A 25,108-nucleotide genomic window follows, 5' to 3' on the forward strand; every position below is an offset into this window, starting at 1 on the left:
TCACTAGTCTCAGCCCGCTGGTGCTGAAATGTCTTCACTCCAAATTGCTTCCAACGTTTTCCGTAGTTGTACAATTACATCTCTAATGTTGATATGGTTCAGTAGTGTTTTATATTTTGAGTTTAGTCTCACTCTGACAGCTTTGTCCCAGGGTTTGCAGGCTTCAGTGGGAATCTACTCACGGCGTATGGCAGAGTATTGACTGATTTGTTCCAGCGTAGTCACGTGACCATCCTGCTCCAGCATAGCCACGTGACCATCCTGCTCAGGTGTTTGAGCGATCGTTCCTCCAGAGGAGTCTCTGATGAGATGATCCATCACACGCTGACGTCGTAATTAGACACACAAATCAGGAACTCAGGCCTCTCTCTCTCCCAACGCCAGGAGAACACGCTTCAACAACCAGACTTCTGAGAATGACTATGAATCATTAGGCGTCGCTCTGTCCCGCGTGTGCGCAGCGCGTTGCCGACCTGCTTTACATTACCTCAGGACACTGAGCCATCAGTCTTGAATGAGTTACAGTGTGTGGCTCACACAAACGGGTCAATTACATAGGCCACTTACATTCAAGTTTTTGAAAGTAATTTGGGGTGTGTTCGATTTGTGTCACAGTTGGTCCTTGCCAACTGCTGATCCACTGGTTTCAGTGCAGTACAAAAGACAAATGAAGTGCGCCCTGGTCTCATGCGAGTAGTGATTAACACAATGCAACCTCCAGTTAAAGATAACCCCACCCCGGTCTGATGAGCTTGTGGTTTCACTCTCCTGGGATTCAGTAGCGTAGCAGAGTTAAGCAACTTTATACTCACACTGCCACGGTCCAAGGGAAACTTACCTGCCTCATCGCGTCACTGTAGAAGCATAAACATTTGATATGTGTGGGTGTGTGTTTGTGTGTGTGTGGGTGTTTGTGTGTGTGTTCCGCATGGGATGACTTGACCCGTGTGGGGAGATGGCAGGAGTTTCTGTGTGAACTTTCTGTGATGAGAGCTCCTCTAGTCACACCCAGCCTGGTTACAGTAACGCCTCACTGCTCAAGGTATAACCAGAGGACATACAGCCCACCTACACGACATGAGTCACTTGAAGACAAAACAGCTCTACTCTTTTCACTGTGAGATTTTAGATTTCGATTACACTTAAGATACAGTGTGATGCTGTTTTCGTTGCACGGTACTGTGTCATATCCCAGTTGAGATGTTGTTGCTGTGCTGTAGTCGAGACGTTATTGCACGAAGCCCGTGTGTGTGTCTGTGACCAACCTCGAGGCTTGTTAGACAGAATCAGCTATGTGAACGCCCTCATGCTGGGGACGGATAATCCTCACTAACCAGGCTTCCATATCTGATCTCTGCAGTAAGGCCCTCAGAGATCGCTACTTCCTGGTAGATGTATTCACTGACTGGGATTCGTTTGACTTGAAGAGCTTTCGGTGTGTTTTCATCTTGTTGCATAACAGATAATCTACTCACGATCACACACGCTCACAGAAACACACGTACACACAGGCTCACAGCACACACACACACACACACACACACACACACACACAGACACACACACACACACACACACACACAGCACAGCACATGCTTGATATTCAGAGCTGGCATAGAGACCTCTCTGTGACCAGCATCCTCTGAGGTATATCTATAATCTGCTGGATTACATCAAATACATAGAATTCATAGTCAGTGATATCATTAATTAAGTCTTGCCCATCTCTGCTAGAGATGTCCATCTCTGTTCTCAGCAGCTTGACAGAGAGAACAGTTAATGTAAATCCAGCCCCGGGAATGATCGTGTATAGAATTATCTAAAGTTCATGAAATTGACTATGACATCTACATTTATCCCACAATGTCTACATGTGATGATATGCTGTATCTGGATACTGTGCCAGTGGTTTTCTGCTCAGTAAATGACAACACTTCCCCGTCCAGCATCTCTGCCTTTGTGTCACAGTTGCTCCGTATTCACAAACATTTATAACATACATCTTCTTTAATTCCTAGTATTTCCCCCCTGTATGCTATTGCGTGTACTGTGAAACCACTGAGCTGGAAGGGATACATTCACCCAGATCAAATTGACATTTCTTAAAGTTCTCTGGAACCGTCACTGCAGATTTAGAGGCCCACATCATGAAAGCGGACCTATAAAAGCACGCTACGAGTAAAATGATTTATCCTGGTGTTAAAACGATGGGTGAATTGACAGAGACTTGGTTGAGAGGACTAACAGACACCAAAGATATCATTTCACCATAACTATATCTCTTCTTTTCTGCATTGTACCACTCGGGATGTCATACCACATGTAGAGACAGTTCTACAATCACAGACGGAGAGGTAATCAGGCAGGAAGTGGAGCCAGTGTTTATAAATCACGTCTGGGGTTTGATAAAAGGACTATTAAGTACCTGAAGGATCTAGGATGTAATTTGCCACATAAAATTGCTGCCTCAGTACATTTAGAGGTTGCAGAGCAACAGTCGAGGTTTGAGCCTCGTGTGGATAGATTCTAGAGTCAGAGGTTTATTTGCAGCTAGAAGGGATGGAGGAAGAGATAGAGAGGGAGAGAGAGAGGAATGGAGAGAGAATGTGTGGTAGTAAGAGAGGGAGAGAGAGAGGAATGGACAGAGAGTGTGTGTGAGTAAGAGAGGGAGAGAGAGAGAGGGAGACAGAGAACAACCAGTGATGGCATTTGTACACCAACACATGAGCATGTCTTATATCATTAACAGTGGTAATAAATCCATACTCCAATACCGATACTTAAAATCAGCTATTTGCATTAACAACCCTGCACGGGAGAACACTGAGTGAAACACACACACCAAGGTATCACAGCACTGTTCCCTAGAGTACAGTATGGAGACTGACAGCCATGCACTGGAGACACACTTCAGAACACCTGTGGTTGCTAGGGGGCGCATGGACACAGTGACACATGGACACAGTGACACATGGACACAGTGACACAGTGACACAGTGACACATGGACACAGTGACACATGGACACAGTGACACAGTGACACAGTGACACATGGACACAGTGACACATGGACACAGTGACACATGGACACAGTGACACATGGACAAGACAGTACTAATAGATGATTTAATGATGTTGTTGTCATCCGCAACCATCTAACATGAGTTCCTTCTCCTGTTTTGTGCTCCTATATTTGCAAGCATCTTGCTTTCATGTCTTGTTTGACTCTTGGCGTAATCTGTGTTCAGGCAGGCCACACCCACTCATACACAGTCCTATAGGCCACACCCACTCACACACAGTTCTATAGGCCACACCCACTCATACACAGTCCTATAGGCCACACCCACTCACACACAGTCCTATAGGCCACACCCACTCATACACAGTCCTATAGGCCACACCCACTCACACACAGTCCTATAGGCCACACCCACTCATACACAGTCCTATAGGCCACACCCACTCATACACAGTCCTATAGGCCACACCCACTCACACACAGTTCTATAGGCCACACCCACTCATACACAGTCCTATAGGCCACACCCACTCACACACAGTCCTATAGGCCACACCCACTCATACACAGTCCTATAGGCCACACCCACTCACACACAGTCCTATAGGCCACACCCACTCATACACAGTCCTATAGGCCACACCCACTCATACACAGTCCTATAGGCCACACCCACTCATACACAGTCCTATAGGCCACACCCACTCACACACAGTTCTATGGGCCACACCCACTCATACACAGTTCTATAGGCCACACCCACTCATACACAGTTCTATAGGCCACACCCACTCACACACAGTTCTATGGGCCACACCCATGCTTGCACGCATTCACCCCCCTAACAGACATGAAGCATTAATAGGGGGACAGTACTAGATGTGCAGGTATGCAAATCAGAGGCTGAGCTGAGAGAACTGTTAGAATACTAAAGTTTTATTTCTTCAAGGACACTGCCCTCCTGTGGTATCTCTGGAACTTGTTTTCTGAAGTTACGTTTTCTGAAGATGTTTTAATTGTTGCTCTTTGTGTGTATATGTTTGTTGAGTCACAAGGATGCTGAGTTTGATGCAGTAAGGTCTCCACATGATTTGGGGCTATTCTTTATCAACACATTTTTGGAATTGGAAAAACTCAATCATTATAGTTGCCTAACACAATATATTTAATTTAAACTGGTAATTTAACATGCATAGCGCCATCCTCCGCCTCATTTATCTATAATTGACCATGATACATTTCATCTGTAAGCTGCATGGGCATTTGGCAGATCCATCCGCAATGTCCTGTCCTACCAGTCACGCACTGCAGTGCAAATATATAGGCACTTTGTTGCTTAATTCCTGTGGAAATGAGTGAACTGCGGTCAGATTTATGCAGGTGTCACAGTCCTAAGTGCTCCTCATGGATCACTCTGTCACCGCCCTCTCTGCCTACTTGCCTGCAGCAGTACTGCTGTGCCCACGGCTGTCAGACAGAGAGCTGTGATGACTCGTCTTCACCACTAGGTAGAGCTCTGACATTACCGGATAGCTTCTGTGGCGTAAGAATGAGCTTTAGCAAATATAATCTAAAATATATATTTCTTTCTCAAGATCTTGGAATTGGCAAGTTGAGCGAGCAAAATCTAAAATGTTTTGTAGATCAATGTCCAGACTTTTCTTCAGTAGTGCACAATGTTTTGAAAAAAGCCCTCTAGCAGATTGGGAGCTCAATTGTGTCTCAACTACATGTTTGCTGTGCAGAAACAAAGATTAGTGTCTTCTCATACCACACAACAGCTAAGATTTAAGCAGTGCAGTCCATTTATATGTGGTAGCAATTCAAATCATGTACCTGGCTTGATCAAGCTGGCCTATTGCACTGGAACCAACTGAATATAACAAAACATAACATCTACACATCTACTCAACATAACATCCTTTGAAACATTCTCAAGCTTTTTTTGTTTCATACCAGGACTGTCACATCCATCTAATGTCCTCGTGTGACTGAATCCAACAGGTCTTCTGGATCAATATAACACAGGAAGAATGAATCCATGGGATGAAACAGCTCAGACATTGCTTATCTGTCGGTGGGTTATCACCAGCTCTGAGTGGAGATGTGTCTCTCTGCTGGGTTATCACCAGCTCTGAGTGGAGATGTGTCTCTCTGCTGGGTTATCACCAGCTCTGAGTGGAGATGTGTCTCTCTGCTGGGTTATCACCAGCTCTGAGTGGAGATGTGTCTCTCTGCTGGGTTATCACCAGCTCTGAGTGGAGATGTGTCTCTCTGCTGGGTTATCACCAGCTCTGAGTGGAGATGTGTCTCTCTGCTGGGTTATCACCAGCTCTGAGTGGAGATGTGTCTCTCTGCTGGGTTATCACCAGCTCTGAGTGGAGATGTGTCTCTCTGCTGGGTTATCACCAGCTCTGAGTGGAGATGTGTCTCTCTGCTGGGTTATCACCAGCTCTGAGTGGAGATGTGTCTCTCTGCTGGGTTATCACCAGCTCTGAGTGGAGATGTGTCTCTCTGCTGGGTTATCACCAGCTCTGAGTGGAGATGTGTCTCTCTGCTGGGTTATCACCAGCTCTGAATGAAGATGTGTCTGAGCTCGTCGTCACAACGATTGATTTGAACGAGGACTGGATGGTAGCCGACCACGGTGATTCTACTCATCCGTGTTTCACACAACAGCGAAGCATCGTTCAGAGAAACAGTGATTTGGGAGAGGCGTCAAGGTGTATCAGACAGGTTGTTCAGGACACCCAGGATGGGAGTACAGGGCGAGAGAGGAAAGGCTTTGTCAGACGTCAGATCTCCAGGAAAATCAAACCCAGCCAGCTCCTCGTGTTCTCCCTCATTTCACTTCCCCCTCCTCATAGATCACTTCCTGAAGAGCCGAGCCTGATGGGCAGAGAGGAATGAGAATCTGCACTCTGGAGATAGAGTATCTATAAATCCATCTATTCCCCCAGAGGTCCAGAGTTCTCCAGCTAAATCACACCTGCACCCTGCATATTGCATCACTCCTCAGCGTCCAATGAGAATGCTGAACCCTGTGAACTGAACTGATATTGGGCAGAAGGAGAGGGAAGAGAAGGAGGGAGAGGAGGAGGAGGAGGAAGAGGAGAACGATATTGAAGTCATCATTAGAAGATCCCCGGATGGGTGTTTAGTTGTGACCTGCTGTGGTGAACAGGAATCCCACATGGACCATCATCTCCCAGGGTGTGTGACGGATGCAAACCACTAGGGAATCACTGTATTAATCAGACTCTCAGCCTCTCAGTAGAGACTGCAGTGTGCAGGCAGGATCGACAGACAACTCCAGGGAAATGTGCTCCCATTAAGTTATGGTAATGATTTGAGCCTTTACGTCCCCCATGTTAAGTCAGCATTAATTAATTTATCATGGGGAGTTATGTATGTACGATACACAACATGAATCAGTGGCGCTGCTATGTAGAGCTACAATATGTGTTGTGTGTCCATGCGTTGATGCATATCATAGTAACATTTCATGCAAAGACATTACTCTTTACTCCTACTGTCTAATGTGCCTCGTACACAGCAACTCCATCATTAATAGATGTATAATGTAAATTAATATGATGACAGAACGATGTACTTTAATGATTTTTGACTCATTAAAGTACATCCCTCATGGCTAACTTATGTACATCGACTTAGCTATCCCAGAAAGATCCTGATTTTACATTTTTCATAAAATTGCATTTATACATTTTATTCATTTAGCAGACGCTTTCATCCAAAACGACAGTACAGCAAATCAAGGATCACAAGTGCCACAGTGTTTGGGCGGTCAGAGTCCAGGAAGGATCTGGATCTACCAGCCACATCCTGAAGTACATTCCATTTACATTTAGTCATTTAGCAGACACTCTTATCCAGAGCGACTTGCAGTAAGTTCAGGGACATTCCCCCGAGGCAAGTAGGGTGGAGTGCCTTGCCCAGGGACACAACGTCATTTGACATGGCCGGGAATTGAACCAGCAACCTTCTGATTATTAGCCACATTCCCTAACCGCTCAGCCATCTGACTTCCCCCCATACTGGTCCTGCCAGGGCTCTGCTGTGCCGATGAGCTTCCTCTGCTCTGCACAGCTGAGTAACTTCAAGATGCAGCCCTGACATCTGGAGCCTGCTTGTCTCTGCTCCACACACTCATCTATTTCCTGTCTCTGCTGTAGTTATTCATCTACTTCCTGTCTGGACAGGCTAGGACAGGGCTGGCCTTCCATGATGAGAGCCTGACTGATGGACTGAAGTCTATACAGACTCCAGACAGCAAGTCATTTTCAAGCTCAAGAATAACTCACACACCTCAAACCTCCTCAGCCAAAACGACATTGTAGACGTGGATGAAAACTAAGTAGATCTGTGTCGTTCAGCTCATCACAAACGCACCGCGACAGATTTGTTATTCCTCACGAGGCTCCAGAGCAGACAGAGGAGCTGGCTCCCCTGAAGGGGAGATGGAACCCAGAGCAGGCCCACCTCTCCTGCTCCTGGTAGGACGCCACAAGGCCAGCTCCCCTCATCTGCCTCCTCCTCCGCCAGGTGATTACTCCTCGTCTCCTCGGCCGCCGGTGGGTGATTCTGACCTCGTCTGGACGCCTGCCACCATATTTATTTTTGACTTGCATATGAGAGCAGTCATCTCTGGGCCATAATTGAATCCGTGAGAACTGCGAAGGTGTGTTTACTCAGCCTGATACTGCGTCGGTCCACTCCGTCCATAACCTTATCAAAACCAAACTGGGGAAGAAAAGCTAAATGGAAAATGTGAAATGCATAGCGTCGGATTCTGGGGCTCATATCTATGGAAATGTAAAGAAATCCAGATGGAGGCTCCTTTTCTCTTCTATTATTTCCACCTTCGACAAGTCTAAGAGGCGTGACGGAGCCTGTGTGGTCTAAGAGAACTAACCTTTACACAAGGATGAGGAATCCTGCTCAGATTGATGTTGAGAAAAGACCTGACAGGATTGCTCTCATAAAACGCATCTGAAATCATTTTCAACGTTGCTTTGTCAAAGAACACCAGTCTTTCTCACCTTTTTATCTATTGTCAGTCAACAATGCTCTGACGTATATCTAACATAGCGCTTGGAATTCTCTGAAGACTTCCAAAGTTTTAAGTGAAACAATCAAAACAAAACAAAGTTTGAGAAGTACGGGCAGCAACCCTTTGAAACAGACTGACCCCGGTCAGGAACACCAGGTACCTCAGACTGACCCCGGTCAGGAACACCAGGTACCTCAGACTGACCCCGGTCAGGAACACCAGGTACCTCAGACTGACCCCGGTCAGGAACACCAGGTACCTCAGACTGACCCCGGTGTGTTCAGTAGAGCTGTCTGCATAGCTGCCATGCTGGGAGGGGCTTTGAGTAGTTCATCACCTCCTAATTGGGGAACATAGTTGTCAGTGTTGTCAGAATGTGCTGCCGAGGCCACCAATAATGGGGATTATCTCATTACCCTTTCCATTATAGACATTACCACAGTTACCTGGTTATAAGCTGTTGCTGAGTAATGCCAGTCATAATGCCTGGGTGTACGTCTGGCACCCCAGGAGCCCTGACTGCAGGGGAACGGGATATTCCTGCTGTCCCCGTTTGCTGGATCTCCTCGTGGATAGAATAACAAGATATGAATATCCCCAGCGTGTTACTCTGTGTCCTCTACATAGCATATGGACGGGAGGAAAACATGAAATACTTGATTTGAAGGTCATCTGCCCTCTTTATGACGCACGTTGCAATTTAAAAGATCTCACAAGAGACTGACAGCACTGCAACAATAAACCAGTGTTTAACCTCTGAAGCATTTGATGTATCAACATCTACAGTATATTGAACGACAAATATTTTTGTAGATAGTAGTCCGGATGTTGGTCTTTGTACCTACAGGACCAGAGTTTGGATCTCAGGCCTTGTTGGGCTGAGGTAAAAATGGGTTTTAAATAATATTAAATATATATAGTTACATATGAAATATGCAGCTTGGGTACAGTGGGGCACAGAGCTCAGAAGACGTGAGGTCGTCCAGTGTTTCTCTCTACTCTTTTCTCTATACCCTCTCTTTCTCTCTACTCTCTCTTTCTCTCTACTCTCTCTTTCTCTCTACTCTCTCTTTCTCTCTACCCTCTCTTTCTCTCTACCCTCTTTCTCTCTACTCTCTCTTTCTCTCTACCCTCTCTTTCTCTGTACCCTCTCTTTCTCTCTACTCTCTCTTTCTCTCTACCCTCTCTTTCTCTCTACTCTCTCTTTCTCTCTACTTTCTCTTTCTCTCTACCCTCTCTTTCTCTCTACTCTCTCTTTCTCTCTACCCTCTCTTTCTCTCTACCCTCTCTTTCTCTCTACTCTCTCTTTCTCTCTAGCCTCTCTTTCTCTCTACTCTCTCTTTCTCTCTACCCTCTCTTTCTCTCTACTCTCTCTTTCTCTCTAGCCTCTCTTTCTCTCTACCCTCTCTTTCTCTCTACTCTATTTTCCTCTGATTTCTCTTTCTCTCTTTCTCTGCGCCCTCTTTTTCTCTGTGCTCCGACTCTAATTAGAAGCATCTGAGGTCGCCCTGGTAGGAGGTCTGGGAGGAATCGAAGGCAGACTGAAGCCTAAAGCTTGTCTCTACATGAACACACCCAGAGACAGATCCAGAAGAAGTGCTCGGAAGCTGCCGAAGGGCCGGCGTTACGAGGACAGAGAGGAGGACGAGCCAAAAGAGAGATGGAATATGGATGAGGTCTCACATATTACAGCAAACTCGATGAAACATACTGAACGCGTAGTAATGATCGTTGATGCAGACTGTACAGTGAAATATAAAAGCTATTTAAAGTACGTTACTCTCTCAATATACATTTGAGCAGAAATTGCAATGGGACACCATCCATATATAATAAGTGCAATCATTGCTGTACAATACTCTTTACTTTGACAGGTGTGAAAGGTCCTTGATAACCTTTCAGATACGATGCAGATATGATGTTTAATGTGGCCAATGTTATTTGTCTGCTGTCCATTTTCAGACAAAGGTTATCAAGATGAAGTTTAGCTATCAGTACTAATGAGAACCTGAATGGTATTTATACTGTCAGAAGAAACATTTCCATGACAAATCTAAGAATTGAGGGAAATACCGTGTCAGTAAGGCGAGCGTGGATGGAACCACAGATCTGCATACAAACATATCTTCCTATTACTGTAAATGTCAGCTATCTTGGCTCCATCAATACAGTCGCATTAACCAAGGAAAAACAGGAAATGTAGGAGAGAAAGGGGAAGACATGCAGAAATGGCCCAGTTCGAAATCGAACCCGGGTTGCTGTGTTGGGTTCTGGTACGCTCTCTACCCGATGAGCCCAGGGGTTCACTTTCAATCAATACTTTAGGTTCAATATAGATTCTCTGCTAACACTACTTGTTTTACTCAAACAGATGGAAGTAGGTACTTAAAAAAATAAAAAATAATTGTTTGTTTGTTTATTTATTTTATTTTCTTACAAGGAATTGAAATTCTAAAAGAATGGGCAAGACAAAAATTCATCATGAGTGCTTAAGGTTTTCTGAGAGCGGAATTTGGATTCATTTTGCGTTTTAAACATTTCTGTTTCTGACCACATGCACTCTAATTTGCATGTTCATGAACATCTCTCTCTCTGTTTCTCTCTGTTTGTATTTCTCTATTTTCACCTCCTTCTTTGTGAGCTCCCTCCCATCCTCATCAAACATTCATGGGGATACTCTGTCTCTGACTCACCCACGTGCTGCACTACCAAGCTCACGGAGGCCATAGGGGGTCAGGAACCTTGCCCAGAGAGAAGCGGACAAGAGAGAGAGAGTAGGAGAGAGAGACTAGGAAAGCAGAGATAGAGTAAGAGAGAGAGTAGGAGAGAGGCAGAGAGAGAAAGAGAGTAAGAGAGAGACAGAGAGAAAGACACTAGGAGAGAGAGAGACAGAAGAAGTTATTTAGAGAGAGGATAGACAGGCAGAGGGAAAGGAGAGAGTAGGAGAGAGAGACACAGGCAGAGAGAGTAGGAGAGAGAGACACAGAGAGATGGAGAGTAGGAGAGAGAGAGGAGATGGTTGGACTACTCAAGCTCTGGGCTTTAAAAGCTCCTGCAGAGAGAGTCCCCTCTTTGAAGTGAGGATACATTATTCATCTCAGTGGTTTTGTGTGTGTGTGTGTGTGTGTGTGAGGGAAACGAGAGAGAGAGAGAGAGACACAGCAAGAGAGAAAGAGGTGTAGAGAAATAAGCTGTGATAAATGAGGAGAGAGTATTCCTGGTGTGTTGTCCGTCTTCATGTCCAGGTGTTGGTCTTGGGTCTGGGTCCCAGGGTTGTGAGGAGATTGCTTCCTCAGGGCTTCAAGCCCACCTTACTGTCTCCACGTCCTGGCTAGGTTACTAATTCAGACATAGCTTGAGGCAATTCTGTTCACCAAGAACCATAACTACAGTGCTGCTCAAAGAACACAAATGATGTTTTTGGAAATAACATGGACGCTGAGCTGTAATTGGAGCACGCTCCAATCACATCACTCATGTTTCACACATCCCATGTGTTTCCTCAGCAGTCCAGTGTCAACATGTGGAAACACACACTGGACTGTACTTGCTCAGCTTTAGAAAATAGAAGTTTGTGGTTTTAGACAGGAGGTGAATAAAATATTGAGTAGATTTAACTTTTTCTCCAAGACTTTTCCAAAATGTCAGCAGCTGGATCTTGTGAAGGGATTTTCCAAGCTGCAAAATCACATTCAAACACAGTTATTGTAGGAACTGGAACTGCAAAGCCACAAAGCTTTGAACCAACTTGTAAAATGAAGAATGTCATGTATTCACTTTATTGGATTTTCTCATGCTAAAATTGATGGTTTGATCAACTTCGACACCACTTGAAAGTTCCTCATAGAAATTGAAAGTAAAACTGTCTTCATTGTCAACTTGTTAACTCTCATAACCCCCATGTTGCCTGAAACCAGACGTTGTTTCAGTGAAACATTGGGCCGTAGAGATCAGGCTCTTTACAGAACACCCAGCCCCAGCTGGCTCGGCTACAATACAGGCAGGGACAAAACGGTGAAACCCAATTAAAAGAGTGATGGAAAAGACACGGCCAGGTACGAGGCATGAAATTGCGGAGCGACATCAAAGGCCGAGCCAGTTACAGGAGCTGCATTCTAACACAGACCAGACGCCCAAAGCCTTAATACTTCAAAGTCATATACTGTATGATTGCTGAGCATGTGTGGTTGTATGTGAGAGATGAGTGTTTTGGGAATGGTGCTAAGCTGATTGTACAGGGCTCTATGCAGCAGTAGTTGTAGTATAAGGCCATCTGCTGTTATAAGGGAGAAAATACACAATTTACTAGAATAACTGGGAATAGTGAATAGTGTGTGTTATCACACTCTTAAGAATGAGTTTATTCTCCTTGATCTACATCCAATTAACTCACAACCACTGTGGAAACTCATAAAGGAAATGACTTCATAAAGTCTAGATGAAGTCATTTCCTTTATGAGAGCTACAAGATGTACACTATCGCTAGGGTGGAGAGCCTTGTATGAGTGTGATTCAATCATTCCCCCTCACGGTTAATTACTCTGTCCAAACATCAAAGCTGGTAAATTAATGATGAAACATAAAGTAAACAAAATGGGAATCTCGTCTTTCTACGGGGGATTGAAATATCAAACAACGCATTAATTTCCCTTAATACTGCGGAGCTGCAAGGCATCGGAGGCTTTGCATGTGTTCGGTGCAGAGCCTCTAAAAACCTCTCATGCTTTTGAAACACTGACTCACAGCTACAATCAGTTTGGTCTCCCTCTTGTGAGGCTCCCTGAAGCAGCATTCCACACCAAAGCAAACCGTGCTTTCAACGATGCCATACAGCTTATTGGAAACAGGGCTGTGGCATGGTCTCATTTGACTGTTTATTGTGAGCCAAATACTCACAGATAACCATGAATGCCGAGGTATAGATTAGTTGGTTAGAATTCTTGACTGCTGATCGAAAGGTCACGGTGTACACATTTTTCTCTGTGTTGTTAATTGCTTTGGATAAAAATGTCAGCTAATTCACATATTGTGAATTTCTTGGTTCTGCTCTGAGCTGCATTCAGTCACTGTTCAATCAATCTCCTCACAGAAACATTTTCTCAAACAACAGAAAGATGTCTCTGAAAATGAAATTAATTGTAAAATATATTACAGATTATAAAAGATTCCATTAGTAATTACAATCCAACTAATCAAAATACAACCAAATAAGTCCTTAACAGATGTGTTTATCCAACGGTTGCTAAAGCTGTTTGTTATTCAACAACAATATTGCATCTACAAAATTGTTTGGCAGGAATCCTAGTTGGCTTGATTTAGTTTCTGACCTATACCTCTAAACAGTAACAGGAGAGGGGAGAATTGCGGGTAGACATGATTAAACCACTGGCTAACCAGCAGGAGAAATGACAGTCAATAAGGGGGACAGGCTAATAGTTTGTTTCATGCTGTTGACTGGGTCCTGCCGCCCTATGTCTCCAAAGGCGGTTCACGCCACTCTGAGTATGTGACGGTATTAGCATAATCTGTCCATGTGATTGTGTCCTGGCTGTGGTGACAGAGGGCTCCGGCATGTGATTGGGTTCTGCCACGCTGGCTGTCAAGGAAGGCAAGAAGTAATCAGAGTAGCGGATTAAAATGCAGGACAACAAACAGTTGTCGGAAGCTGCAGTCTGACATCAACCCTGAACCCTGGGTGATCACCTGTGTGTTTGAGGATGGGTCAGGAGGAGGGGTGACAGGGAGAGGTTGTGTGTGATGTTACTGATGTGTGTGTGTGTCTGTTTGGTTCCTCCTGCTGTGTTGTTCAGGGGAGCGCAATTAGGGTGACACATGTTAAGAAGAGCGTGAAGGAGTCGTGGTGTTGACCTACTGGTCCTGCTGTGTTGGTCGTGCGTTAATAAAGAGAAAAAATACTCACTTGTAAGCCAGCTATGTATCCTGCTGACAGAGGTAGGATGTACAGTTCATAACCATGAACATTGAGGTTTACACTTAGGAATGGGTAATCACATGATATCGTTTTTATGGCACTTAGGTGTTTCTGTGTCTTCGATGTAAACAACAGAATGCTTCAGAAATCCTCGGTGGCACAAGTTGGGTTTCAGAACAATATTGAAAGTAATCGGTGATAAATGAGGGATAGATTGAAGATATGACCCACGTCCAGCCACATATGTTTGATGAAACTACATCCCCAACCTTTCTCACCGTGAAAGCACCGACAGCTGATGAATATTCATGGCCGGAACTTAATCAGAAACTGACGATTCTCCAGACGCCAGGGTGGATTGTGGGTACTAATGAGCTGGCTGTGGTGGCCATCTGTTCATGCGAGGCTGTGATATATCAGTTAGCCGCTACAGGTGCTCTCTCCGACAGCAATAATGCCCCTCTCAGGTCAACTTGAGACACAGGCATTGTCCTGTTCTCCTCCTCCTCTCTTTTAGTTTTTTTAGAAAGTACATAAAATCCTTGTCTTACATAAAGTATGTTAAATATTAAGCTACTGTCATGCTTGCTGTGAACAAACATCGCATCACACTCAGAATAGATGTTAAATGATCACTCATGAACACAACTGGACACACCCACACACTGTCTGTAATAAAAACATGTCTTTTTCAGTTCACATACTTTCCTTAACATTTCCATAAAGTTTAAATTACTGTATCCTCACTGTAGACACGGCTATATTCTGAAGGCAATAAATAGCAAAAGTGGTGAAATGTTAACAAACAAAATAATGATATACAATATCTGCCATGGAGAAACGACCATGCCAGTGGGATTACTTCCAATAATCACTACAGCTCTACACGAGTTTGTCACTTGGACTCTAAAAGTTCTGAGCAAGTTCCTATGTCATCTTTGACAAATGTTTCTACTGGACTGCCATATGAGTGGCTTTGCCAACAGTACGTGAACACATTATAATCTTGCTAATGTACGCATGGGCACATTCAGATGATGTATTGCCTATTTCATTACTCACAGTTTAATTATGAAGAAACAGAAATACACTAAGAATGTATGTGTAAAAGTGGCAATACTTTACATTAAGGTTACAGTTAACTACTATGCCACTACATACCAATACTTATAGTAACAATGTTATGTATACTTCTTTACAGTTTAGCAGGAGCAAGTTATTTAAGTAAAACTTGGTATGGGGTAGGTTGGGCTTTACAGGAAGAAGTGAAACAATCTTCATCTGCCTTTATACAACATCCACATACAGTACATCCAGCCCCAAACTGTCTTCTTACTGAAACCTTCTTCTTGCTTTTGTGAATACACTTAAACCCCTTTAATAATGTAGCAATTCTTATGTTTATGTTTTGATATAGGTATCGCTACTCAATTACATTGCTATGTAGTTATTTAAACTTATATTTACAGTGTTGCATTGTTTACACTTCAACATTTTAACATCTGGCTTATATGAGCGTCAGAGTCTGTCAAGGGTCTGTCAACTGATGTAATGCAAGTTTATAAGATAATGAAGAATATGTTGGAATACTGCCTCATCACTCAAGTATTTACTCTGCATCCTGTGAGTCTGCAAGATCTCCAACGCCGAGTCAATCTCTTTGATTTAAGACCCCAACCTAAAAGTACTATACTGCTACATATTAACAATGCCATGCATTAGGACCACATTAGAATGAAATTTATCATAATGACCTTATGACTTATCTTACTTATCTAAGGCCCTCATGCTTTGATATATTCTAATGTTTAAGTGGGGAGCATGAATCGATTTCATAACCCCAACCCAGTGTTCACAAAAAAGAGGTTCAATGCATGTTTAACTGGTATAAACAGTATGTCTATTTCTGTTTTCCTACGGGGGCCCTAGTAGATCATAGTGAAAAGCTCGAACTCAGCTTCTAACAAAGTCCTGACACATTTCTGCGTGGCAGGTCAGGCTCTTTGTGATGCAGAGGTTAGAGATTCCAAGGACACTGCCTCATGAGCAGGCCAGACCAAGTCTCACTGCCAGAGTATAAAAGCCTCTGGGGATAGATGTTGGAAAGCAGAAGTGCCCCTCCAGCACATAGCAACAGTTCACCCTGAACTCCCCCAGAGCCCAGACCTACCTCTCCATCACCATGAGCCAGAGTCCGGAAAGAATCTCTTCCTACCGCCGCCACTTTGACGGCGCCAGCAGCATGGCTGTCCAAGTCAGGGTGTCCAGCCCATCTCCTTCTCGGAGACAGGTTCAGCCTCGCTCAGCCAGCTACACCGCTAATGCCACCAGCAGCCTGCGAGCTGGGAGCATGAGCCGGAGGACCGCGTCGTCGACTCGCAGGTTCCCGGCGCCCGCCGTGAACTCCGCAGCCCTATGTGTCGGCTACGGAATGGAAGCTCCGATCGACCTGGACGCAGCTGCCGCGGAGAACCAGGAGTTCAGGAGCACTCGTTGCAGCGAGCGCCGGGAGATGGTCGTCCTCAACGACAGACTGGCCGCCTACATCGAGAAGGTCCGGTCCCTGGAGCAGCAGAACAAGCTTCTGGAGACAGAGATCGAGGCCATGATTAACAGGTTTGTGAAGCCCTCCGGCCTTCGCATGCTGTACGAGGAACAGCTGAAGGAGCTGATGAGGATTGCGGATAAGATGAAGGTCCAGCGAGACTTGGCCGCGGCTGCTAGGGATGCCATGGCCGGGCAGCTGGAGATCATAAAGGACAGATACCAAGAGGCCGTTGAACAGAGGAAGCTGGCTGAGATGGATGTGGAAGCTATCCGTCCGGATGTGGATGCAGCCACTGCCGCACGAATCAGCTTAGAGAAACAGCTGGAGCAGCTGGAGGTGGAGATCGAGTTCTTACAGAAAATCCAGAAAGAGGAAATCGAAGAGTTGTTGAAGCAGATCTACGCTGGCCATGCTAGTGCTCAAAGTGGTTTTGGCATGCCCGATCTTTCCGCAGCTCTGAAACAAATCCAAGCTCAGTACGATGCCATCGCAGCCAAGAATCTGCAAGAGATGGATAGCTGGTACAGTTCTAAGTTCGAAGACCTAAACAACAAGTCCTCAGGGAATGTGGACAAAGTTCGAAGCATAAGAGAAGAAATCACCAACGCTAGAAAGGATATCCAAAACAAAGAGAGGGACTTGGATGGCCTGAAGACCAGGAACGAGGCCCTGGAAGCCCTGATCCACGAAGCACAAGACAGGCACAAGAAAGAACTGGGAGAACTCAATGCCAGGATCCAGGCTTTGCAGATGGAGTTGAAGTCCGTCAAAGAGAAAATGGCTCTGCTTCTACGTGAGTACCAAGAGCTTCTGAACGTCAAGATGTCTCTCGAGATAGAGATCACAACCTACAGGAAGCTGATCGAGGGCGAGGACTCAAGGCTCACCGGCATGGTACAGAACCTATCCCTGACGAGCAACAGCGTTAGCGCCTCTAGTGCCAGCATGAGCGTTGGAAGAGCTGGTAGCATGGCGGTGAGTGGCAGTACAACAGGAGGCACAGAAAGTAGGGCTGCTAAAAGCAATGGCGCAGGTGTTAGCAACGGAGCTGGAGCCAGCACCGGCACAGAGGCTAGCAGCGGTGCGGTCGTCAGCGCCGGCACAGGCCCAACCTCTGCAAATGGAGCCCGCGCCGTGACCTCAGAGGAACAGGCCGTGGAGATCACCGAGAGGAAGACGGTGCTCATCAGGACCATCAGAACCGAGGGAGACGTTCTGGAGCGAGACACGCTGGAGCAGACCATCACCACCTCTGGGGCGGCGGACACCTCCGAGCTCGACCAGGCCTAGAGGACCCTGGGCCTCTCACCCTCCGACCCCTCCCCGACCCCAAGCTCCGACCCCTCCCCCAAGCTTCGCAAGGACAGCCCCCGACTCGAGACCCAACGCTGTGAATGTCTGATCTGACATTGTGCTCTCTGTGTCTCACCTTTCATCACGTCCCTCAAACGTAAGCTTCTAAATGCTATGCACTACCTTCCCCAGAGCAGTGAATAAAGTTTTCAGCAACGAATACCACAAAGCTCTTTTCTTGATTTAATCATCATGCAGCAATCATTTGAAGTGTGTTGATGCTTGTGTGTGGGTTTGTGTGGTTGTGTGGGGAAGTGATGTGAGTGTGTGTGAGGGATGAGTAGGCCTTCATAACCTCTCCCTCTTTCGTCCTCTCTGAATAATAATTGGAGAGCATGGGAAGGGGAATCATTAGCATATGTTTAGAGCGACAGATAAGATGACTAATAATAACAGTAATCTCTCATAGGCAGAAAAAAAGACACATGAAGGAAATGCCTTCTGTCTGACCTAATGTTGAAAGAACCCAACAACAATATTTTAAGAAAAACTGTAAGTAAATACAGTAGGGCGTTAATTACAGGTCAAAGCAAGGATGTTCATCAAAATAATATTTAAAAAGATAAACAGTTCATTTTGTCTGAATGTAAAAGCGCTTTGAAGTACCATTAAGGTAGAAAACTCGCTGCTTAAGTGCAGTCCACTTACCATTTCATGAGAGAGCTTGTCCAAGATTACAAAGCTATTCTACATGCTAACTGTATTTGTTAAAATCATTAGGAGTAACGTAGTAATGTTGCACCACTTGTGGAACTGTGTTTTCTCTGTTACAAAGCTGAACCGTTTTTACAGTTTAAAGGTTCAGTTCCCTTACTATGAATGTTCTATAGAGATCTAAAGATCACTTATAATATTTAGTAACCCTCTGACTCATGCAGCTTATATCATGGTCAGAATCCTGACAGTAAATCTTCTGAATTCTGACACGTGTGTGTTTCCTGTCTGGTTAGAGTAATGTACGGCGATCGCAAAGTTCCAGCTGCACAAGGATGAATTTGCCCATCTGTGGCCTGTGATTTTGATGTGTACTTGATGGTCTGTGATTTAACAATTGGCACCATTTTACGATTTAACATCCATTTGGGGAGTGTAAGTCAACAACAAAAAGACAAATGTGTGTGCATGAGTTCTGGTGTGGTGAGTTTGGACCCATATCCGTCCCCCTCACTGTCTCTTTGGACTTAATGAAGTGTTTGGAATGGGCCCGCCTCAAGTTTGTCATCAAAACATAAAAACAGTTATTGCAGCTTAGAGCTGAATTCCTTTTGGTTGCTATCCACTGTCAGTACTTCTTAATCCATTTAATCCAACTGAGTTTTTTATATTTACCCTTGTATAATATTCTTGCTACAGACCTCCACAATAGACAACACAAAGGGGCTGTTCTCACGCTACGCTGCACACTCATGTACTGGTTTCTCAATTACTATGTTTTTTTTCAAACCAAGAGTCTGAGGATAATTGTATGGGAGTGTATAGAACTCACTGAACCTACTCTACTTTCATTGTGAACTGACAGTCTGCAACATGCTGCTCCACAGCGCTGGCGTAAAACTTCATTGAATTCCACTTAAGAGCCACATCGGAGGACATTGTCGCCCGCCCCCCAGCCGCCCCGATTATTTAGCCTGTCAGACAGTCCTGGGGCTCAATGAAGATTAATTATGATCTGCCTTCGAAAGGGAGGCTGAAATAATGAGATGAGCCGCATGGCGAGGCCACACTTACCCCCCTCCTGTCTCATTCACCATCCCGTCCACGACTGTCACAACCCATTCCGTCCGTCGCAACAACAGATGGCGAGGAAACGTAGGGGCTGTAAACAGGCGACCACGCTCGTGATGTGAGATGCACCACACGGGCAAGAAGCTAGTGCGGACAGCGAACTGTCAGGACCAGATCTTGTGTTAGTTTACACTTTTAAAGCGCAGGAAAGCACAGCACTCCTTCTAAACAGGTCTTTAGTGTGAACACACAACTGTCCCTTTTGTCATGGATTCAGTGTGCAAGGTTCTGAAACAGGTCCAACCCATTTGTTACGCCCTGTTATTCTCCTGCCGTCTGGACATCCAGACGCCTGTTTCACATACCTTGTGTAGCTTTATGTAAGCCATATGTAGCTTTATGTAAGGCTTATGTAGGCATTTTGTGTAGTATTCAGGAGCTTAGGTTTCATTACTTGTTGAAAATGGCGAATCTTTAAATAACCACTCCCTGCCTGTATGTCTGTCTTGTATCCATGTTTTGCTGCAAAACCAGCTGCCTTCTGAGGAAAGGACAAAGGGATTTTCTGGTAGTCATGGTGGCAGGACTGTGTGCGGTTCCTCTAGTTCCTCTTCAGACAGTTCTTCTCTCTCTGCTTACATCTGCACTTCTACATCCCTTCTTTTGTTCACACAGCAGTAAATGAGAGGGTGAGTGCCTTCCTTGTTGTCTGGATGAATGTCTCCACGGAGGAGGTTATGGGATCGGGGACTGTCAGTTGATCTTAAGTGCATGATTCGATAACTAAAAAATGGAGACTGTCAAATTAAATCCCACCTCACACTTCCATGGCTTGGGTCCTAACACGCTGGATCAGCGCTCTTTGTTGTGCATGTCTGAGGAGCTTCAAACGATGAAAGATAAAGTGTTTGACTAATGTGACTCAGAGAAGATTGGCTGGTGCTTTTATGTGATGATCACCGAGCGGACGTGCTATCCTGAACCGTAACAAAACTTCACTGAAAACTGGTTACGGATCACAGATATGGAAGAACCTACGAACCCAGTACAATACAGTCATATTAACACACTTCAATCTAAAAAAAGGAAATTCAAATGATCACCACAACCGGTACTTTACCAAAGCACAGACAGGTGTTTTTTGATGTTTGAGCCAGTATGGTCCACCTGCAGAGCCTTAACAGGTGTGATGTTTGAGCCAGTATGGTCCACCTGCAGAGCCTCAACAGGTGTGATGTTTGAGCCAGTATGGTCCACCTGCAGAGCCTTAACAGGTGTGATGTTTGAGCCAGTATGGTCCACCTGCAGAGCCTTAACAGGTGTGATGTTTGAGCCAGTATGGTCCACCTGCAGAGCCTTAACAGGTGTGATGTTTGAGCCAGTATGGTCCACCTGCAGAGCCTTAACAGGTGTGATGTTTGAGCCAGTATGGTCCACCTGCAGAGCCTTAACAGGTGTGATGTTTGAGCCAGTATGGTCCACCTGAAGAGCCTTAACAGGTGTGATGTTTGAGCCAGTATGGTCCACCTGCAGAGCCTTAACAGGTGTGATGTTTGAGCCAGTATGGTCCACCTGAAGAGCCTTAACAGGTGTGATGTTTGAGCCAGTATGGTCCACCTGCAGAGCTTTAACAGGTGTGATGTTTGAGCCAGTATGGTCCACCTGCAGAGCCTTAACAGGTGTGATGTTTGAGCCAGTATGGTCCACCTGAAGAGCCTTAACAGGTGTGATGTTTGAGCCAGTATGGTCCACCTGAAGAGCCTTAACAGGTGTGATGTTTGAGCCAGTATGGTCCACCTGAAGAGCCTTAACAGGTGTGATGTTTGAGCCAGTATGGTCCACCTGCAGAGCCTTAACAGGTGTGATGTTTGAGCCAGTATGGTCCACCTTAACAGGTGTGACAGCTGAGCCCTGGAGGAGCCATGAGCTAGACCTGCTGCCATGTCCAACAATCAATCAATCAATCAATCAATCAATCAATATCTATTAATAGAGCACGTTTTTTGAACAACCATCAAAGTGCTGTACAGGAGGTAAAAAAAAAACATAGAACAACAAAAGAAAAGTAAAGCATAAACAATATCGATGAAAGTCGAGAAATCAAAGAGTACACAGTGATGATGAAAATGAAAAGCCAGAGAGAATAGACAAGTGTTCAGAGCAGATTTGAAGGTTAAAATAGAAGGTGATGATCTGATAAGCAAGGGTGGCCTAAATGTCCATTACATCAGCAGGATAATTACCAGGTTTTAAAACCCTGACAGACAACACTATCTTAAGAACAGTCACAGCTTTCTAAGGTCCAAACTGCTGCTTTACAATAGTCACATTTAGATTCAAAACCCTCCAAGGCACTCTTAAGAAAACAGTTAAGATGTCTATATTATGGGATTCCTATCTTCATGCTTTTTAAAACCGAATTTTTTTGGCATCAGGGAGTTGAACCCTCATAAACAGTACTTATTGTAACTTCATAATAGTCCAAAAGATTCAAGGCAGTACTGCATTGAATAGTCACAAAAGGATGTATTCATTTAGCAGATGCTTTTATCCAAAGCATGTTCACTACAGGGGGGATTTGAACTTTGTTCTGAAATCAAATGCTCTAATCACTAAGCTACACCCTCCAGTCTAATATTCTCTGTGGAAAAAATAAAAACTGATTCTTCAGTACAAGGCAGCTTATAAACCCTCAATCCAGAACTGAGGCCAGTCTTGTTTCTGGCATACAGTACATTGAAAAGCCTTTGAAAGACGTGGGTACTCAGTATAATTCTCCTGTTGAAATGTTCAGCAATATGAGTAAATGTACATTAGTGAAAATCTAAGCAGATGGTGAGGAGGGAGGATGGTTATAATACGCTTTATATTAGGGTTGAATTCTCCTGCATTGAGCAATGACTTCATTGTCTGCAAAGCAAACTGACATTGTCATCATTGACCTTAGTGTTGTTGGATTGTTCGTCCTTGATGAGGAGAGAAACGTGCCAGCATCATAGCGAGACTACAAAGACGTGTTGTTTCCCTTCCTTCTGTCATATCCAACATTCACAACTTCAGGTTCAAATTGGCCAGTGGTTCAGATGGCAGCAACTTTGATATATTGGTGTCTGCTACGGGTGACATTTTCAAAGTCAAGTCCTGAATGTCACTATGGTAATGAGAGACATGACGTTTGGAAACACACATCTGCAGATGCATCATACTGCTGAGAGGTGCTGGGTGCCGGTTTCCTCTCCAGACTAACTGAATGACATCATTCACATCCAAACTGTTGCCCCATGGGCTCCACATCACATTTATCCCTGCCCACTACACATTATTGTATTTGCAGGGGACAAAAAGAGCGATATAAACCTCATCGTAATACACTTTCTTGCAGAAAGGAATATTCTGTTTCTTTCAGATGTTCTGGTGACCTTAGGTCATGGAACAGCTTCTTGAAAAAAGTGCAAAAAAGCATTCAGAGATCTCCAGTTGAAGAAAAGCCTCTCCTTGAATATTATGACTGAAGAACGTATGATAATCAAAGCTAGTTCAACAGACAAAGACTCCTTTGTCCATGTTAGACAAACAACAGGAGGAACATTAAACCTGTTTTTAATTAAAAACCTGGAGGAAAAATGATTGTCAGCCAACATTTGTCAGTTTGATTACAGAGCTCAATGTGTCTGTGCTCACCTTTTCAAACGAGCAAACTTCTTCTTTCTTACCCTGAAAGCTCATCTTTCTATCCCCAGTTGAAGTAATTATCCAGGTTGTTTCCTCCTGCTCAGACATGTTGACACAATACATCAGCATTTCATCTTGTCTGTGTTTTAGTCAAAGAGTAAGTCTTCTCTGGACCACAACATTAACAATGAGGATGACAAATGTATTCCTCCGACCAATATTTTCCTCCAATGGAATAATCAACAGTGTGAACTCGAGAGTTTGGGGATTAGCTTAGAAAACAGAAGCTTTTTAATTTTTCATGAAGGATTTCCATAAAGTGTGTGTGTGCTCTAAGGTTGTGTGTCGAGAGAGCTTTAACGGAAAACCTGGCAAGCGGATCATACTCAGTCAGCTGCAGAGTCTAAAAGTCATTGGGTAATATCGAATGTGGAAGCGGATTGTTCAATAAACTGAGGGAAAACTAACAGCCAAAACATTTTCAGATTAACCGTCCTACACCGCACCTCTGCTCACTACCACACCCACACCTCCTGGTGTGTGGGTTGGTTTCACCGCCCTGTCAAAACAACACCATTTCATCGTGGAGACAAGCTGTGCCTCTCCGATAAGGGCCTCAAAACCTTTGCAGAGCCAACGATACAGAGTCTATACACACAGCTAGGCTAGCAGCAGCATTAGCATTAATGGGATGCATCCCTAACGTAGCTTGCACTAGCTGGAATCTTTTAGGCTGCCAACTGTCCTTCGTGCTCATTACTGCTACAGTAAGGCCTGGACTTGTCGATCGGATCAAGCTAAGAATAAACCCAGCGCCTTCACAAGGTCTGTTTTATGACTTGAAGGTTTTCCAGACTGAGAGCAAAGGAAAGAGTCTTAGTTTAACTGAGTATTGATTGGACATGAGTGAGTCACACCCGGTTGCTTGCTTGCGATGGGGCGGATTGAGGTAAATTAAAGGCACCTTTTAAAAACTGGTCTGGTTAAGGATAACAATATTGAAACAACAACAATGGACGATTGATTATTTTGTGTGAAGTCTGCATACAGTTTATGAAGGGTCTGAAGAGAAAGGGGCCTCTTCTATAACATGTTTATGTGGTTATTTGGTACACTTGATTAGAAGAAAAACTGCTGTTTTCTGTCAATATGTAGAAGAGGCCAACTGTAATAACTTGTATATTATCATCATACATACTGAGGTCCCTATTGCACAAACTACTGTTCTACTATATTGATAAAAAAAAAAGAAAGGCTTTCCTTTAAACCATTACTTGAGACAGGCAAGTAAACTCACGGAAGAAGTCCTTACAAATCTATTTGAAACATCTTGTTTAAAAGTTTTAGAAGAATTGCATTGGAAATTGGGTACTGTGACCAATATCTCAAACCTTATTTGTACAAAAAAGTCCAGTCCCAACTCCAATGCATGAATGCTTGTCTCCCTCCTGGTCTGGCATGCATAATAACCCTCATCTAGCTTGTTTTATCTTGAAATGTAGTTGAACAGTCTACAGTGTTCCCAAATGAACCAAGGCGGTCTCCTTATGCAACCAGAGGACATTTCCTTCTGCTTTTTGCCTTCTGTTCAATACACTGTGTCCTGAATAAGCAGCGAAGCACAGCAGTCCTCTGCCTTTAGATGACGGAAATGTCAAGTGCTCCCGATTCAGTGTGGCTGATTTATTATCACTCAGATTCAGCCCTTGGGATGTTTATTAGCATTTTGCTTCCTGCCAATTCATCATCCCATCGTCATCCACCTCGCACCTCATAAACATA

At 44.5% G+C, this 25,108-nt stretch overlaps 1 protein-coding gene and 1 pseudogene across 1 annotated transcript in view; both read left to right on the forward strand.

The window, feature by feature from the left end:
- The window catches only part of LOC146233545 (inactive dipeptidyl peptidase 10-like), a 63,378-nt gene that overhangs the window by 7,587 nt on the left and 30,683 nt on the right, over window positions 1–25,108 (forward strand). The gene's annotated exons all lie outside the window — the stretch shown is intronic.
- On the forward strand, window positions 16,211–17,866 carry LOC146233546 (desmin pseudogene; annotated as a pseudogene).

This window comes from Hypomesus nipponensis, chromosome 23 (genome assembly GCF_054491055.1).
Source record: "Hypomesus nipponensis isolate SF chromosome 23, ASM5449105v1, whole genome shotgun sequence".
Lineage (NCBI taxonomy): Eukaryota > Metazoa > Chordata > Actinopteri > Osmeriformes > Osmeridae > Hypomesus > Hypomesus nipponensis.